The sequence below is a fragment of the Rhinatrema bivittatum genome, chromosome 1, assembly GCF_901001135.1.
Source record: "Rhinatrema bivittatum chromosome 1, aRhiBiv1.1, whole genome shotgun sequence".
NCBI lineage: Eukaryota > Metazoa > Chordata > Amphibia > Gymnophiona > Rhinatrematidae > Rhinatrema > Rhinatrema bivittatum.
This window is the reverse complement of record NC_042615.1, coordinates 719,368,176-719,385,863: the sequence shown is the minus strand read 5'-3', so window position 1 is coordinate 719,385,863 and position 17,688 is coordinate 719,368,176. Positions and strand designations below refer to the sequence as shown.

Below are 17,688 nucleotides of genomic sequence, written 5' to 3'. Positions count from 1 at the left end.
AAAGCCATAGCAGAGAGACTAAATGAATTATTTGCTTTGGTATTCACTGAAGAAGATATAAGAGATATACCCATGCTAAAAATGATGTGATAATTCAGAAGAACTGAAACAAATCTTAGTGAACCTAGAAGATGTATTAGGGCAAATTGCTGAACTAAACAGTAGCAAATCACCTGGACCAGATGGTTTATATCCCAGAGTGCTGAAAGAACTGAGAAATGATATTGTGGACTTGCTACTGGAAATTTGTAAACTATCAGTAACATCATCTATGGTAACTGAAGACTGGAGGGTTGCCAATGTAATGCCAATTTTGAAAAAGGGATCAAGGGGTGATCCAAGAAACTACAAACCAATGAGTCTGGCATCTGTACCAGGCTAAATGGTAGAAACTATCATAAAGAACACAATTGCTGAAAATATAGATAAGCATAGTTTAATGGGACAAAGCCAACAAGGATTTAGCCAAGTGAAGTCTTGCTTCACAAATTTGCTACATTTTTTTGAGGGCGTAAATAAGCATATGGATAAAGGTGATCCAGTTGATATGGTATATCTAGATTTCCAGAAAGCATTTGACAAAGTCCCTCATGAAAGACTTCTTAGAAAATTAAAAAGTTATGGGATAGGGGGCAGTATAATATTGTGGATTGCCAATTGGTTAAAAGATAGAAAACAGAGAGTAGGGCTAAATGGTACATTTTCCCAATGGAAAAAGGTGAATAGTGGAGTGCCCCAGGGATCCATTCTGGGACCACTGCTTTTTAATATGGAAACAAGTGAGGTGATCAATGACACAAAATTATTCCAAGTTGTCAAATTTCAATAGCATTGTGAGATTTTGCAAGAGGAGATTCCAAAACTAGGAGACTGAGGGGTAGATTTTAATAAAGTACGCCCACGCGTACTTTTGTTCGCACACCAGACGCGAACAAAGTACGCCGGATTCTAATAGATACGCACGTAGCGCGCGTATCTTTTAAAATCTGGGTTCGGCGCGCGCAAGGCTGTACAAAATCGGCAGCCTGCGCGCTTCAAGCCGCGCAGCCTGCCTCCGTTCCCTCCGAGGCCGCTCCAAAATCGGAGCGGCCTCAGAGGGAACTTTCCTTCCACCCCCCCGCACCTTCCCCTCCCTTCCCCTACCTAACCCACCCCCCCGGCACTATCTAAACCCCCCTACCTTTGTTTGAATGTTACACCTCCCCGAGGCAGGCGTAACTTGCGTGCGCCGGCTGTGCGATTCCCTGGCCCGGAAGCAGTTTTGAAGGCCTAGACCAGGGGTTGGGAACCTTTTTGGCTGAGAGAGCCATGAACGCCACATATTTTAAAATATAATTCCGTGAGAGCCATACTAACTACAACCCCCCCACCTTCCTGACCCCCCCAAGACCTACCAAATTAATTTACTACAACCCCCTACTCTCCTGACGCCCCCCCAAGACCTGCCAAAAGTCCCTGGTGGTCCAGTGGGGCCCCAGGGCTCGCAGACAAATCTTTAATAAAAAAGTAAAAATCTAACAAAACCCTCCACCCTCCTGACACCCCCCAAGACCTCCAAAATTAATTTACTACAACCCCCCCCCACCCTCCTGACCCCCCCCAAGACCTGCCAAAAGTCCCTGGTGGTCCAGCGGGGGTCCAGGAGCGGTCCGGGAGCGATCTCCTGGACTTGGGCTGTCGGCTGCAAGTAGTCAAAATGGCGCCGACGGCCCTTTGCCCTCACTATGTCACTGGGTCGACCAATGGTGGCGGCAGCCCCTGTGACATAGTAAGGGCGAAGGGCCGTCGACGCCATTTTGATTACTGGCAGCCGACGGCCCTTTGCCCTTACTATGTCACAGGGACTACCACCGCCATTGGTCGACCCCAGTGACATAGTGAGGGCAAAGGGCCGTTGGTGCCATTTTGACTACTGGCAGCCGACAGCCCAAGTCCAGGAGATCGCTCCCGGACCGCTACTGGACCCCCGCTGGACCACCAGGGACTTCTGGCAGGTTTGGGGGAGGGGTTGTAGTAAATTAATTTTGGAGGTCTTGGGGGGTGTCAGGAGGGTGGGAGGTTTTGTTAGATTTTTACTTTTTTATTAAAGATTTGTCTGCGAGCCAGATGCAGCCATCAAAAGAGCCACATCTGGCTCGCGAGCCATAGGTTCCTGACCCCTGGCCTAGACCATGCCCCTGAAATGCCCCAGGGCCATAACCACGCCGCTGTGACACGCCCCCACCAGGAAAGCCCCAGGACTTACACACGTCCTGGGGCTTGTGTGCGTCGCCGAGCCTATTCAACATAGGCTTGGCGCACGCAGGGGGAACTTGGGGCAGGTTTTCGGGGGGTACGCGCGTATCTTACGCGAGTACCCCTTTGAAAATCTGCACCTGAGCATGCAAATGGCAAATGAAATTTAATGTGGACAAATGCAAAGTGATACATTTAGGGAAGAATAACCCAAATTATAGCTAAATAATGCAAGGTTCCCCATTAGGAGTCACCACGCAGGAAAAGGATCTACCTATATACTCATGTATAAGTTGACCTCATGAATAAGTCGAGGGTAATTTTTGGGCCCCAGAATCAAGATTTATCTGTCACCCATGGATAAGTCGAGGGTGAAACCTAGAGCTGCCCTCCCTGTTCAATCCCTCCCTCCCCCTCCCCATGGCTGCCCTCCCTGTTCAACTATAAAATTAAATAATTTCACCATATTTTTGATAGCAATATTGCACCTTTTCTTATTAAAGTTTTCTTTTAATTCACATGCTCATATATTACAGATTCTAAGCGGTTTTGGGCAATTTATATGTAAGTCATTTTAATCTAATACAATTCAACTAAATTAAGGAGATATGCTAGTGAAAAACTGAAGATCTTATCAGCTCTAAAAGAAACATTACAATTACATATGCTCCTGAGCATTTAAATAAAGTTTCCAGTTGTGTGCTAGTCAGTAATAGTAACCCCCCCCCCCAAAAAAAAAACAAAAAAACCAAACCCCACAGTGGCTGGTGGTACTTTATTGACTAATAGATTTAACTGAAGCATAGGTTTTTTGACAACACCACTTTGTCAATTGCAGTCATTCTTAAATCAATAAAGTAATATGATCACCAGGAGTCACTCCAATGTCCACTAATTAAGCAAATATTAATAATCAACTACATTATCATACTGAATCTGTCTGAAATCTTTAAAAAGCTGAGGAGACATCATTCATCTTAAGCTATCTTATTTATCTATAAAACGTATAATATTCTTTTTATAGTAACACTTTTGGATCATCAGGTGCCGGCTGCCATTAAAACCCTCCCCTCCAGACCCACCAAAGTCCCTGGTTGTCTACTCTAGCGGGAGCCCAGGAGTGATCTCCCACTCCAGGGCCCTTGGCTGCCATTAATGGATGTCCCCTACCATGTGACAGGGGCTGGCCAATGGCACCAATAACCCCTGTCACATGGTAAGGGCTAAAGGCTGCTGGCACTATTTTGGTTGTTGGACCACCAGGGACTCTGGAGGATCTGGGGGGAGATTTTTAATGGCAGCAGACTGTCTGGGCATGGGAAATCATGCCCGGGCCCCCTCTGGACTACTAGGGATGTCAGTGAATCAGGGAAGTGCCGGGAGGGTGGGGCGCTGTGCACAACATGCATATAGTACACATATATAAGTGGAGCCAGCAAATTCATGTTGAAATTTTGGCATACATTTCTTGACTTATACACGAGTATAAACGGTAGGTGTCATCAGTGAAACTAAGCTGAAATCTTCTGCTCCATGTGCAGCAGCAACCAAGAAAGCAAATAGAATGCTAGGGATTACTAGGAAAGGAATGGAGAATAAAACAGAGATTATAATGCCTCTTATGGCTCCATGGTGCAACCTCTTCTTGAGTATTGTGTGCAGTTCTGGTCACCACATCTCAAAAAAAAAGATATAGCAGAATTAGAAAAGGTACAGAGAAGCGTGACCAAAATGATAAAGCGGAGTGAAATAATTCCCCTATGAAGAAAGGCTAAAGAGGTTAGGACTCTTCAGCTTGGAGAAGAGATGGCTGAGGGGAGATATGATAGAGGTCTATAAAATAATGAGTGGAATGGAATGAGTAAAGGTTAATCAGTTATTTACTCTTTCAAAGAATTACAAAGACCAGGGGACGTACAATTAAGGGCCTCATTTTCCATCCGGATCGCACGCGATAAGGGACCCTTATCACGTGCGATCCCAAAATGGGGGCGGAGTCGGCCCCAGAAGAGGAGGAGTTGGGGCGTCACCGGGGCCGACTCCGCGAAAACGCCGCGGACGACGAAAAGGTAAGGCCCTTTTCACGTCCGAGTTCGCACCCAATAGCTACACCTTCTATGGTGGCGCTATTGGGTGCGAAACCGGCAGCAATCGCACCCGGCTAGCGCAGGCCCGCCCCCCGACCCTCATTCCCTAAAGTATCGCAGACCTGCCATACTTTAGAAAATGAGGCCCTAAGTTACTAAGCAATACATTTAAAACTAATGAGAAAATATTTTTTTACTCAATGCATAATTAAGCTCTGTAATTTGTTGCCAGAGGATGTGGTGAAAGCTATTAGTGTAGCTACATTTAAAAAAGGTTTGGACAAGTTCCTGGAGTAAAGATCCATAAACCATTATTAAGGTAGAGTTGCAGAAATTCACTGCTTATTCTTAGGATAAGCAGCTTAGAATCTATATATCCCTTCTGATCCTGCCAGGTACTTGCGACTTGGCTTGGCCACTGTTGGAAACAGGTTATTGGGCTTGATAAATCTTTGGTATGACCCAGTATGGCTAATCTTATGTTCTTATCTACAGGTCCTTGATCAACTCTGCAACACCTTTTTTTTTTTTCCCAAAATGTTTTTTATTAACAGTTTCCAGAGAGCCACAAGCAGCTGCAACATCACCAATACAACTCAGACACTAATACATGTTACACAACAAGGTTTACATGTTAAATCACCAGTGTATAACGTATGTAAGGTAGAGATGTGAATCGTGTCCTCGATCGTCTTAACGATCGATTTCGGCTGGGAGGGGGAGGGAATCGTATTGTTGCCGTTTGGGTGTGTAAACTATCGTGAAAATCGTTAAAATCGTGAGCCGGCACACTAAAACCCCCTAAAATCCACCCCCGACCCTTTAAATTAAATCCCCCACCCTCCCGAACCCCCCCCCCAAATGCTTTAAATTACCTGGGGATCCAGCAGTGGTCCAGAACGGCGGCGGTCCGGAACGGCCCCCTCAATTGAATCCTGTTGTCTTCAGCCGGCGCCATTTTGCAAAATGGCCGCCGCAAAATGGCGGCGGCCATAGACCAAAACGATTCGACGCAGGAGGTCGTTCCGGACCCCCGCTGGACTTTTGGCAAGTCTTGTGGGGGTCAGGAGGCCCCCCCAAGCTGGCCAAAAGTTCCTGGGAGTCCAGCGGGGTTCCGGGAGCGATTTCTTGCCGCGAATCATTTTCCGTACGGAAAATGGCGCCGGCCATACGCGTCCGGAACCCCCGCTGAACGACCTCCTGCAGTCGATCTCCTGCCGGCGCCATTTTCCGTACGGAAAACGATTCGTGGCAAGAAATCGCTCCTGGAACCCCGCTGGACTCCCAGGAACTTTTGGCCAGCTTGGGGGGGCCTCCTGACCCCCACAAGACTTGCCAAAAGTCCAGCGGGGGTCCGGAACGACCTCCTGCGTCGAATCGTTTTGGTCTATGGCCGCCGCCATTTTGCGGTGTCCATTTTGCAAAATGGCGCCGGCTGAAGACAACAGGATTCAATTGAGGGGGCCGTTCTGGACCGCCGCCGTTCTGGACCACCGCTGGATCCCCAGGTAATTTAAAGCATTTGGGGGGGGTTCGGGAGGGTGGGGGATTTAATTTAAAGGGTCGGGGGTGGGTTTTAGGGGGTTTTAGTGTGCCGGTTTTCCTGCCCTCCCCTTCCCCCGATTTACGATTTTTTAACGATAAATCGGGGGAATTGGTATTGTATCGTGGCCCTAACGATTTTTGACGATTTAAAATATATCGGACGATATTTTAAATCGTCAAAAAACGATTCACATCCCTAAAGGTAAAGGCCTGGTTTGCGGCATAGAGCTCAAACATCCATCCTCCAACTGTACCCCCCACACACACTATCAGCCACAAACATTCACCAACAGACCAGCTATAGAAAGTTAATCCTAATTTTAATTAATTCCTTATCTCAGAAAGGATTAGAATTACAATAAGCACCACTTTCACACTGTCACACACAACACTAGTGTTTCATAACATGCTTTTCCACTTAGTCTAGGCCAGTGGTTCCCAACCCTGTCCTGGGGACACCATACCAGTCAGGTTTTCAGGACATCCACAATGAATATGCATGAGAAAAAATGTGTGTGCACTACCTCCATAACATGCTAATTTTCTCTCATGCATATTCATTGTGGATGTCCTGAAAACTCGACAGGCTGGTGGGTCCCCAGGTCAAGGTTGGGAACCTCTGGTCTAGGCCTTTGTGACAGGAACATGCAGCCTGCTGTTTCTTCTCCAGTCTTTAGCACAGCTCTGCTGCTCAGTTTCTAAACGTGCTTTCTGAAAGTCTTCAGCATAGATCCTCACTCTTCTGAGGTCTTTTCAGGAAACCAGTCTTTAGCACAGCTCTGCTGCTCAGTTTCTAAACGTGCTTTCTGAAAGTCTTCAGCATAGATCCTCACTCTTCTGAGGTCTTTTCAGGAAACCAGTCTTTAGCACAGCTCTGCTGCTCAGTTTCTAAACGTGCTTTCTGAGAGTCTTCAGCATAGATCCTCACTCCTCTGTGGTCTTTTCAGGAAACAGTTCTTATTTACTGCAAAAAAGCTTTTTATCCACCAAGGAACCACTTAAAACTCCTTCACTAAGGAAACCAGCTTGCAAAAGAATTTTTTGTATGTTCAAAACATTCTTGTAAGGTAAATCACTTCTCAAATCTTTCTGGGCTTTGCCTAAATTTGGTCTTGTTACACAGACCTGATCACCCAGCTGCTTTGCAGAGACATGCTAGCATTAGTACAGTGTTGCTACTGAATTGTCTATGGGATGGCAAAGAGTTTTCTTTTTTTCTGAGAGCTGAAAGAACTTGTTTTTACTATTTTTTAGATTGCCCATTAAAATGAAAGGGAAAATGGAACCAATAAAAAAAACTCAATTTGCAGAATCTAAAATCACACTAAACTTTCAGGTTAGCTTCTAAATACATGTAACAGTTGTCCTGTGTGCTTCCCAGGGGCTGTAACTGATGTGGGAGCCACTCCAATGGCTCCCCACCTTAATTGCCAACCCTTTATATTTTTAAACTGGCTTGTTTTATTCAACTTTTTAAAAACTTTTAATAGCCCTCAGGTACTCTTTTAGACAGTCTCTCACTGACGTCATCCCCGATGTCAGCGAGGACCCCTTGGCCTGCACTTCCTTCGTGCCGGGGCTTTGCCTACAACCCTGTCGCTGTCTGGCCTTTTAATTTCACAGGGGCAGCATCCCCAGTGCTGCCGCCACCTTCCGGGCTCAGCCACATTCAGTGGCATTCATTTAGTTTAAAAAAATCTTTGCCACGGCACTCTGGCCCTTCCTCTTGCTGCCAGGAGCTCCCCAGGCTTCCACGGCCCCAGCTTGTCACCAGTGCAGCTCACCGCCACTTCTCTTTATTCATGGCTCTCTGACTCATTGGGGGGGGGGGGGGGGGGGCGAGGGAGGGAGAATCCTGGAGTGGCCCTGCTGCTTTTACTTTATATTCAAGTTTCAGCTCCACTTCGGGGGAGGAGACAGGAAAACATAATTGGATGTGGTCTGCATGAATTTTATTTTAAAAAAAGCAGATGCTTCATCCCAAACTACAGAGATATAACAAGACCCAAAACTCAGAGCTATGAGACATAGGGGTAGATTTTAAAAAGGAGTGCGCAGGCGTACATATGCGCACTCTACCCGGCGTGTGCACATGTAAGCCCGATTTTATAACATGCGCGTGCTGGCGACTGCCGGAGTGCGATCCCAAGCATAGCGACAAATGGCCACTGTGCCTGGAGCCTATGGCCCCACCCCTTTTTGCAAGCCCCGGGACTTACACGCATCCCGGGGCTTTACGCGCATCGCCGGGTTTTTTTAAAATAGGACCAGCACGCGTAACCTTTTCAAGTTCCGCCCCATAATATATGTAACCCATAAAGTTCTTATTTTCATGTCTTGAATTTTCTCTCTCAGGTCTTCCTGTGGATCACTGGGTCATTCTGAAGTTCTGAGTTTTGAGCTTTTATGCTTTTCAGTTTTTCTATACTTTGATGACCTGGTTAATTTCTAATTGGATATAAAGTCTTCATTGCTTTTCAATTAACTAGCTGCTTTCTTAGAGACAATGGTACATTTCTCAAATTATCAGCAAGAAAAGTATCGCATAACTAGAAATTTGTTTAACTGGCAAAAATTTTAATTGGTCTTATGTGAGCAAATTAGTGTTTGGAGGGAAGTTAAGCTGTAGTAAGAGATATTATAAACCATAGTAATATATGTCCATAGCTGGTGTTAAGTATTAAAAATTTATGAATTGTGTAGAGCATGGTACATTTTTTATACTATTGTGATTATGTCACCATAGCCACCATATTTTACTATAAGAAGAAGAGAATTTTATCATTGAAAATAATGACATACTGTATAAGGCTGGTCTCTACTTTCCAAGTAAATGTTTGGAATTTGTGTTTTTATTATATATATTTTGAATCATCAATAAGTCATATTAACAAGATCATATTATATATATTTTATTTTAACAGTAAACGTTTAACATTGTCTCATGACATGTATCACAATTCAGTTTATTAAATTGACCTTATCGTATATCTGTGAGGATAAAATATTCTTTATATCTCCCCTTACATACTTATGAATATTTGTAACATGACTTTTCCAATGACCTGTCTCCTTTATAACAAAGTCATTTTTCTACTGATTTTTTTTTTAACATTGAAATTCTAAGGGAAAATAAATTAAAAACTGAAAACAGAGGGCCCTCTATGTGAGAAATGGTACCGTAACAATTTATCCACAGAACTAGAACATATATTTATTCACTTTGTAGAAAAGGAAAATATACCAACTCACGTACCTTCAAGCTAAGAGGAAAAGGGGCTGATCACTGGACCATAAATGAAATATAAGATCAGAATCCTAAACACTGAAATACAATAAACTGAATTAAAAATATTTAGTATAAAATAATTAAAATAAAATAATAATAATAATAAGAAAAATAATAGCATACCAGCTCTGTGGAAAAACTTCTAACCCTCCCAAGGAGGCACTAGAGGTGGAAAAATGAATAATCTTCCTTAATAAAAAAATATGTAATAAACATTGGAACCATAAAGAAAAAGCACAATACAAGAGGGAATGGAAAAGGGAGGAAAGCGGGGAAAAGGGGAAAGGAAGGCAGAAAAGGGAGAGGAGAAAGGGAAAATGAGGGGAAAGGAAGGAAAGGAGGAAGGGAAGGGGAAGAAAGGAAAATATGGGACAGAGAAGAGTTGATCAAGGGAAGAGGGAGGGAGACAAGAAGAAGAGGAAAAGGGAAAAGGAGGACAAGGGAACAAGAAAAGAAAAAAGAAGATAAAAAGAGGATGAAGGAACTAAGGAAACACAAGGAAAACTTTAAAAGCATATAATAAAAATTTGATATTTTAAAACAATTTATTTTACAAAGCTAAGAAACAGTCTGTAGAACCACAAAATAACAAACAAGTGAACAAAACCTTATTAAAAATATTTGTGTAGTTACTTTATTTACAAAGGCAACGCTCTTTGTGGATATTCTGGAGCACTATACCATAGATTAAACCAATGTTACAGAGGGTAGGAACTTCAGGATAAGGATCAGCAGATTTAGCTACTTGCATGGATTTCACAAATAGATAGATGCTAGTTACATTGGATATCACATCATTAAACACCAGTATTCATCAGGATGAAGCTTTGAAGGTTGTTCAAGCTCTCCTTCTATGATATCTCAGAGATCAGATATATTTTTTATAGCACATCAATAGTATGGCATTAAAACTTAATTATTTTTGCTTGAAGATCACTATTACCAGCAGATTAAAGGAATGGTCATGGGGGCCACTATGACTCCCTCCATAGCTTGTTTTTATGGCTGATTTTGAGGCACACATGTATGTAGTTCTCCATTTTGGACCTATGAAGAAACATGGAAATGTTTTGTTGATGACATCTTCATAATATGGATAGGGACAAGTTAAATGGTTTTTCAGTTTAGCCAGTGGTTAAATACATGCAGTGTGCATGTACAGTTTACAGCACATCGAGTAACATGCAATTTGGTAGAAATCAGTCATAATTAGCTGTTGCTGTCTGCTCTGAGAGAAACATACCTCCTAATTAGCTTCAGTGACACTCACACATACCCCAAGTTAGCCCCAGTTACATTCATATACCCTCCCTGTTACCCCAGTCAGCCCCAGTGAAACCACCAACCCCCAGTTACTCTGACAGACACCAAGTTATCCCCTGTCAGTCTCAGTGATACTCTTAGCCCCCTCCCAGTTAGCCCCAGTCAGCCCTAATTATACTAACACATGCACCCAGTTTACCCCAGTCACACTCAAACACACACACTCCCAGAAATGCAGTGCCATCCACTGAAAGGTTCCTCCAAAGAATGGAAACAAACTTTAAAGCAGACCAAAGGACAGACAGGCAAAAAATTGAAAAAAAAAAAATAGTTGTCAGAGACCCTATACAAACTTATGGGAAGGATAACATTTTCCCAGTTAACCCCCACCCCCTCGCCACTACTCCTAGCAAGCTGCGTTTTCCACTCACTGGGAGAAGCCAGCATGCCAATCACCAGGTTGAAAAAGAAAATGATGAGATTTCTACAATGTTTTCTCGCCCTAGAATGATGGACTCTCTACCAGGGTACTATCAAGCTAGGGTGAGAGAACACTGAAGTAATCTCATCTTAGTCTGACTTTCCTCACTCCAAATTATGTCAAATCTTCACTGAAGTGTACTGTGCTGTTCGAATGTCTCACTCTACATGCAAAACTGGCCCCTAAACCCTAAACCACCACCGAAACCTCACCTCGAGTTACTAGCTGGCCCTCCTATAATGATATAAAAAGTTGACTACTAGAAAGCCCTTATAAAGAGAGTTTCTCTCTCTCTTCCTCCCCCCCCCCCTCCTAAATTACCCAATAAGTGCCAAAATATTCATTTAGCTGGATAACTAGACTTGATAGTTGATTACATTTTATAATATATCAAAGCCCCCATGATGACAGCCTTTTCAAATTGCAATCATGCCATGAATATTTTCAGTAAATTTCATCAATGACAAATTTTACAACCTGCAGTGAATATCTATGGGATACCATGGATTGCTGGCAGTTTTTAAGGGCCAACACTATGTAAAGAATATATTCAAATTATTTATATCGAATTGTTCCTAATTAATGTACTACAAAATCCAATGACAACTTTAGTGTAACAATGTTAACATTAGCTACTAGTGCCACATACTGTACTTTCTTTTCTGGAAAGAGCATTCAGTCTATTTAATCTATTCCAGGACTTGCCAAACATCCTGGTGACCCCCTCAGGCAGTGGGATTTTCATGCTTTCTACAATGAATATTTATGAGGTAAATTTGCATATACTGCATCTCCAATGTATGCAGATTTTATCGCATGCATATGCATTGTGGATAGCCTGAAAACCAAACTGAATGTAAGGTCACCAGGACAGACATGGGAAGCAAAAAATTATTCCCTACCTATATACACAAAAAAAAATCATCTCTGTGTCACATATACCCTTAAATATATAGCTTGAATTTCCATTTAGTCACAAGCAGGAGGCACTGCTGTTTTAATTAATCATGGTACCTTCTACAGAAATCAGAGTAAACTTTAAATAAGAGGCAGTGCAAAATTCAGGCCTCATAATATGTATAGTATTTGATGACACATTATAAGAGATGCCAGAAAGCACAGAAGAAAGGGAGTTCCCAGAACAAATTCAATTTCAAGTTTCACTTACCATTACAGGCACAGCTTAATACATACAAAATGTTTGAAAAGGGTTTGATGCTTAGGCGACTTACTGAAAATGCTGCCTGGATGATTTATCACAAACTATAGTGGTGGCGGAAGGGAGGGGAGGGCAGGGAGAGAAGGGGGCATAAATCTGTCACTCTACTGCTTGAGCCAGTGCACATGATTATAGTGGTATATTATACCTGTCTGAAAATGCATTCATCAAACAGTACTAATGCATGTGGCTATATGGGCCAGATGAACCTGGAGCATGCCCCCCCTTCTCTCAAGCAAGTGCCATCACAACTCAATTTAGCCAAGGATTACCATTTTACATCTAACGGCAAGTGTCTATTACAAGGGGGTCCTCTTCTCTGGCCCACATATTTGTGTTTAGTAGTTTGAAGCAAAATATTACAGCAAAACTAAAAAATCAACTGACACCCAGAATAGCTGGCCAAGAGAAAAATTGCATTTTTTGATTAAGATGAAGCATCAGGTCTCTCATCAAAGAAGAATTTTAGAAACATATTCTCTTGTTATTACTGGGAGAAATCTTTCATACAGTGAATCAGAAATCTGAACGTGCTTAATAAAGCTATTCAAGAAGCTATGCAGACCCCAGATAAATCCTTTTCTAACAATTCAGACTGCATTAGAGTGATTCAGCTTCATAAAAAAGTCAACATTCAAACTGTAGGTGATATCTTTTTGCTAGACTACCTTAATGCTTTTAAGAGCTGTGCTACCTTCATCAGGTCAGTGAAGATCCAGGCTGAAATCATAACCAGGTCACAAATGACTTGCCTCTCCCTAGTAAAATATCCTAGGGTCATAATTAACCATATGAAGTCAAATTACAGTACCCTTATTGAATTCTATGCAATAATTAGGCCAAGTACATATAATGTAGGCATGTTTCTCTCTAAACTGGAACTGTAAATGATGAGCTATGAGGTCATAATGGTAAAACGGTATGCGTGCAAAGCACAACTCCAGTAAGTGGAGATAAAGTACATAAATACATAAAATTTGCCATTCTGGGTCAGACCAAAGGTCCAGCAATCCCAGTATCCTGTTTCCAACAGTGGCCAATCCAGGTCACAAGTACCTGGCGGGATCCCAAAAGGTTGATAGATTCCATGTTGCTTATCCCAGGGACAAGCAGTGGATTTCCCCAAGTCAACCTTAATCATGGTTTATGGACTTTTCTTCTAGGATGAATGCAGCATCCTATTCTTAGTAAAATTTATTTGACATGGCAAATGGGCTTACTTTCTTTTCATGCATGCTTTTCTAAACCCCACCCCTCTGGAATGTAGTGTCTTTCCTGCTTACAGGGCTAAAGTAGCAATTATATGTAATGGAGTTTCTGATGTTGCTAGTAAAGTCACAAAGTATCTCAGACTGTGGGTAACATTGCAAGTATTCTCATGTTGAAGCTGAGGGAGGAAACAAGGTAAAGAAAACATAAGAAGTTGCCATACTGGGTCAGACCTAGAATTCATCAAGCCCAGTATCCTGTTTACAACTGTGGCCAATCCAGGTCACAACTACCTGATAGGCTCCTAAACATTACATAGATTTGGTGCTGCTAATACCCAGGAATAAGTAGTGTTTTTTCCCCAAGCCTTTCTAGTTAATAATAGTTTATAAATTTTAGATTTTTAAATTCCACTTTTCAGCACTTCAAAGTGGATTGCATTCAGGTAATTCCTTATTCCCAGAGGGTTTACAATCTAATTTTGTAGCTGAGGCAATGGAACATAACGTGACTTACCCATGGAGCAACAGTAGGATTTGAACCCTGGTTCATAGCCTGATGCTCTACCAACTAGGCTACTCCTCCACTCACTAAACCTTTTTTTTTAATACAACTATGCTTGCTGCCTTTTCTACTTCCTCAGGCAATGAATTCCAGAGCTTAACTGTACATTGAGTGAAAAATAATTTTCTTCAATTTGTTTTAAATGTGCTACTTACTAATTCCATGGAATGTCCCCTAGTTTTTGTAGTATTAAGAGTAAATAATGGTTCACACTTGCTAATTCTATTCCATTCATGATTTTCATATCCCCCTCAGGTGTCTCTTCTCCAAGCTGAACAGCCCTAAACTTATCGTTTCCTCATAGGGGAGCAGTTCCATATCCATAGTTGTTAATCTGTCCACTAAATCTTTGACGGCGGTTCAAGAAGAAATTTTGAATTTTGGGTTGTCTTTTGTACCAACTAATTTTTGATTTTTTTTTCTTGAAATATTGTACACCGTTTTGAAAGCACGTTTAGAAACTGAGCAGCAGAGCTGTGCTAAAGACTGGTTTCCTGAAAAGACCTCAGAGGAGTGAGGATCTATGCTGAAGACTCTCAGAAAGCACGTTTAGAAACTGAGCAGCAGAGCTGTGCTAAAGACTGGAGAAGAAACAGCAGGCTGCATGTTCCTGTCACAAAGGCCTAGACCAGTAGCGGTATATAAACATTTTTAAATAAATAAAAAATAAATATGACCCCTTTGAATGTCGTGTGGCATTTTTTAGATTTATTCAGTTGTTGCATTTGAAATTATATTTTTCATCATGTAAAGATGAAGTTGAACCAGTATCAATTGTATTTTCAAGATCTAAGTGGATGCCATCTATTCCATTTGATGCAAAACTTTCAACCTTCCGCGATTTGATATTAAAGGATATCTCTGAAATAGATACAGTTGCTATTAAGACACATTATAATCTGAAAAAAGAACAGCAATTGGCTCTCAAGAATTTGGCCTCTGACCCACAGATTGTTATCAAACCCATCGATAAAGGTGGGGGAATCGTGATTCAGGATCATACCGAATATTGTTTGGAACTGTCTAGACAATTACAAGACCAAGTGTTTTATCTGAGTCTAGAACAAGATCCAACAAAAGATATGCAATTATTGTTCAAACAGCTTTTAAAATCTTATGTGTCACCTTTTCTGATAATGAAAGAGAATCAGTTTCTTCATGTACCTTTTCCAGATGCCAGTGATGTATGGGGTACCGAAGATTCATAAAACATTAAAGAATCCTCCAGCAAGACCAACTGTTGCTAGTAATGGGTCCTTATTTGAGCTGCTATCCATATTTTTGGACAAATATTTGAGACCGCATGTATTAAAAATGAAATCTTATTTACAAAGGTACCACTGATGTATTAAATAAAATAAAGAATTAATCTACTTTATCATTGAATTGTTTACTGTAACAATGGATGTAATTTCACTGTAAACCAATGTTTCCCATGATTCAGCAATGAGAGTTATTAGTGATTCTTTAATGAAGTCAGTTGAACCATCACGAATTCCAATTCATTTTTTATTGGATATAGCAAACTTAATAATATGCAACAATCTTTTCTCTTTTTTATGGAAAATGTTTTATTCAGAAACATGGAATAGTCATGGGTTTTTCAGTAGCTCCATCCATGGCTAACCTAGGCCTAGATTTATGAATCTGCTGTAAATATCGTATGCAATAGGAAAAGGGGCATCTTATATGGTAATAGTCTAAATATTGCAATGTGTGCTTTGCATAAGTATTACTGCAAAGTACATTAACTTTTTGGTAATACCAACATAATTGCATTTTCTTACCTACAAAGTGCTCATTTTGAGAGAGAGAGAGAGAGAGAGAATGAAACTATCTACAAGGGCCTTGTAGCAGTTAGCTATTTATATCTCTATAGGAAGCCCACTTAGTAACTCAAGGAGAGGTATAGATAGTAGTGTAGGGGTTAGGGGCCACTTTTACATGCAGAGTGAGATGTGCAAACAGAACAGTACACTCTTGTGAAGATTTGATGTCCTTCGGAGTGAGGAAGCTCACACAATGATGAGATTTGTAAAATGTTCTCTCAGCCTAGCTTTATAGACTCTCTACCTGGGTAACATTAAGCTAGGCTGAGAGAACACTGTACAAATTTCATCTTTGTGTGAGTTTCCTCACTCTGAAGGACACAAGAGTATACTGTTCTGTTCATAGTCTCACTCTGCATATAAAAGTGGCCCCTAACCCCTATACTACTACCTAAACCTTACCTCGAGCTACTTGGTAGGCCTCCTATAGTAGCATAAATAGCTGCTTACTATGGTGCCACCCCCAGAGGCTCTCTCTCTCTCTCTCCCAGGCCCTTCCCCATCCTAAAAATGCCCAAAACAGAATTTGCAAAAAAATCACAAATTGCATTATGGGCATAATGCAAGATATTGCACAGCTTAACGCAATTGAAAAAGGTGTAGTTATTTTTGGCGATACCGTGCATTATGGCTCACAAAGCTAGCCACTTTTTCTAAAATCCCACCCCCAATCCCTCCCCTTTTAAAAATTTGCATTGCATCATGCGTTATGGTGCTTATCGTGTGCATTAAAGCTTTTTCTGATATTTTGGGACATACTGTGTGTAAGAACTGTGACATCTGCACAAATTCTTTGACAGGTGAAATGTGGGAAGATCCACAGTCAAAGAAGATTTTCAAATGTATACATTCCACAGATTGCAATACTCCTAATGTGATCTATTTTATTAAATGTAGCTGTCCACTATTATATATTGGGAGGACTTCTCATTCATTGAAAATACAGATAAGGGAACATCGGAGTCATCTCCACTTAAAGAAAACAGAAGCCCCAATTGTCAGACACTGCCTTCAATACAACCATACCTTTGAGGATCTCTATTGGATGGTTATAGATTCAGTGATTCATACAAGAAGAGGAGGAGATGTTGCCTCCGTTTTGAAATTGAAAGAACAACACTGGATTTATTAACTGATTACAATTGTTCCATTGGGAATGAATGAAACTGTTGATTGAGCTTCGCTTTGTAGGTTTGAATTCATAAAGTTTTTTTTTATTGGCTATTTTCAAAATCTAGAATTTGGATTGGCTCTTTAAGTATCTCTTTTGGTTGGCCTTCCTTGTAATAAAACATGGAAGAGATGGGGTGTTTGTTTGTGGATGCCATTTTGTTGTAAGAGAAGAACAAGTGAAACATTTAATGCTGGTACATAATCTTTTTTGAAGAATTGATATATTAAAAAATCTGATATTTTCTATTTTCTTCTTCTTTTTTCAAGAAATATATTGTCCTTGATGAAGAATCGAAAAATGTAATGTGTTAAAGTGAAATATTTAATGCACAAATATATTACTCCTGATGAAGAATTGTAACGTGTAGTGCGTCGGGCATTCTACGGCAATGATATAAATGTTTCCAATTAGTGTCTCGGTTTAAAAGAAGAAGAAATCTTTGAAATCATATGCATACACTGTGGCAAAGATAAGTAATCTTTCCTCTCTTTTGACAATTTTTTAGAAGTTTATGGGATTATAAAATGAAAAAAGAAAAACATATACTAAAAATTAAGGTTTTGTTTTTTTCTGTGGACACATTTAAGAGACCTATGATTTAAAATAAAAGGAAAAACTGGTTCACTGAATAGTCCAGCTGAGTTGGGCAAAACTGTCCTTTAGCGATTAAAGGATCCCACTTATGATGGTCTCATTAATAGCTCTATTACGCCTTGGTTATGTTTTGAATTAGTACCATGGGGTCTATTTAATGTTTGGGTACTTGCCAGGTACTTGAAACTGGATTGGCCAC

At 41.1% G+C, this 17,688-nt stretch overlaps 1 long non-coding RNA gene across 1 annotated transcript in view; it reads right to left on the bottom strand.

Annotated features, from left to right (window-relative positions):
• Positions 1 to 9,550: 9,550 nt before the first annotated feature.
• LOC115082091 overlaps positions 9,551 to 17,688 on the bottom strand; it is a 47,669-nt gene continuing 39,531 nt past the window's right edge. Inside the window, exon 3 of the long non-coding RNA XR_003854070.1 lies at positions 9,551 to 10,203. This is a non-coding gene — a long non-coding RNA (uncharacterized LOC115082091). The remainder of the gene's footprint in view (positions 10,204 to 17,688) is intronic.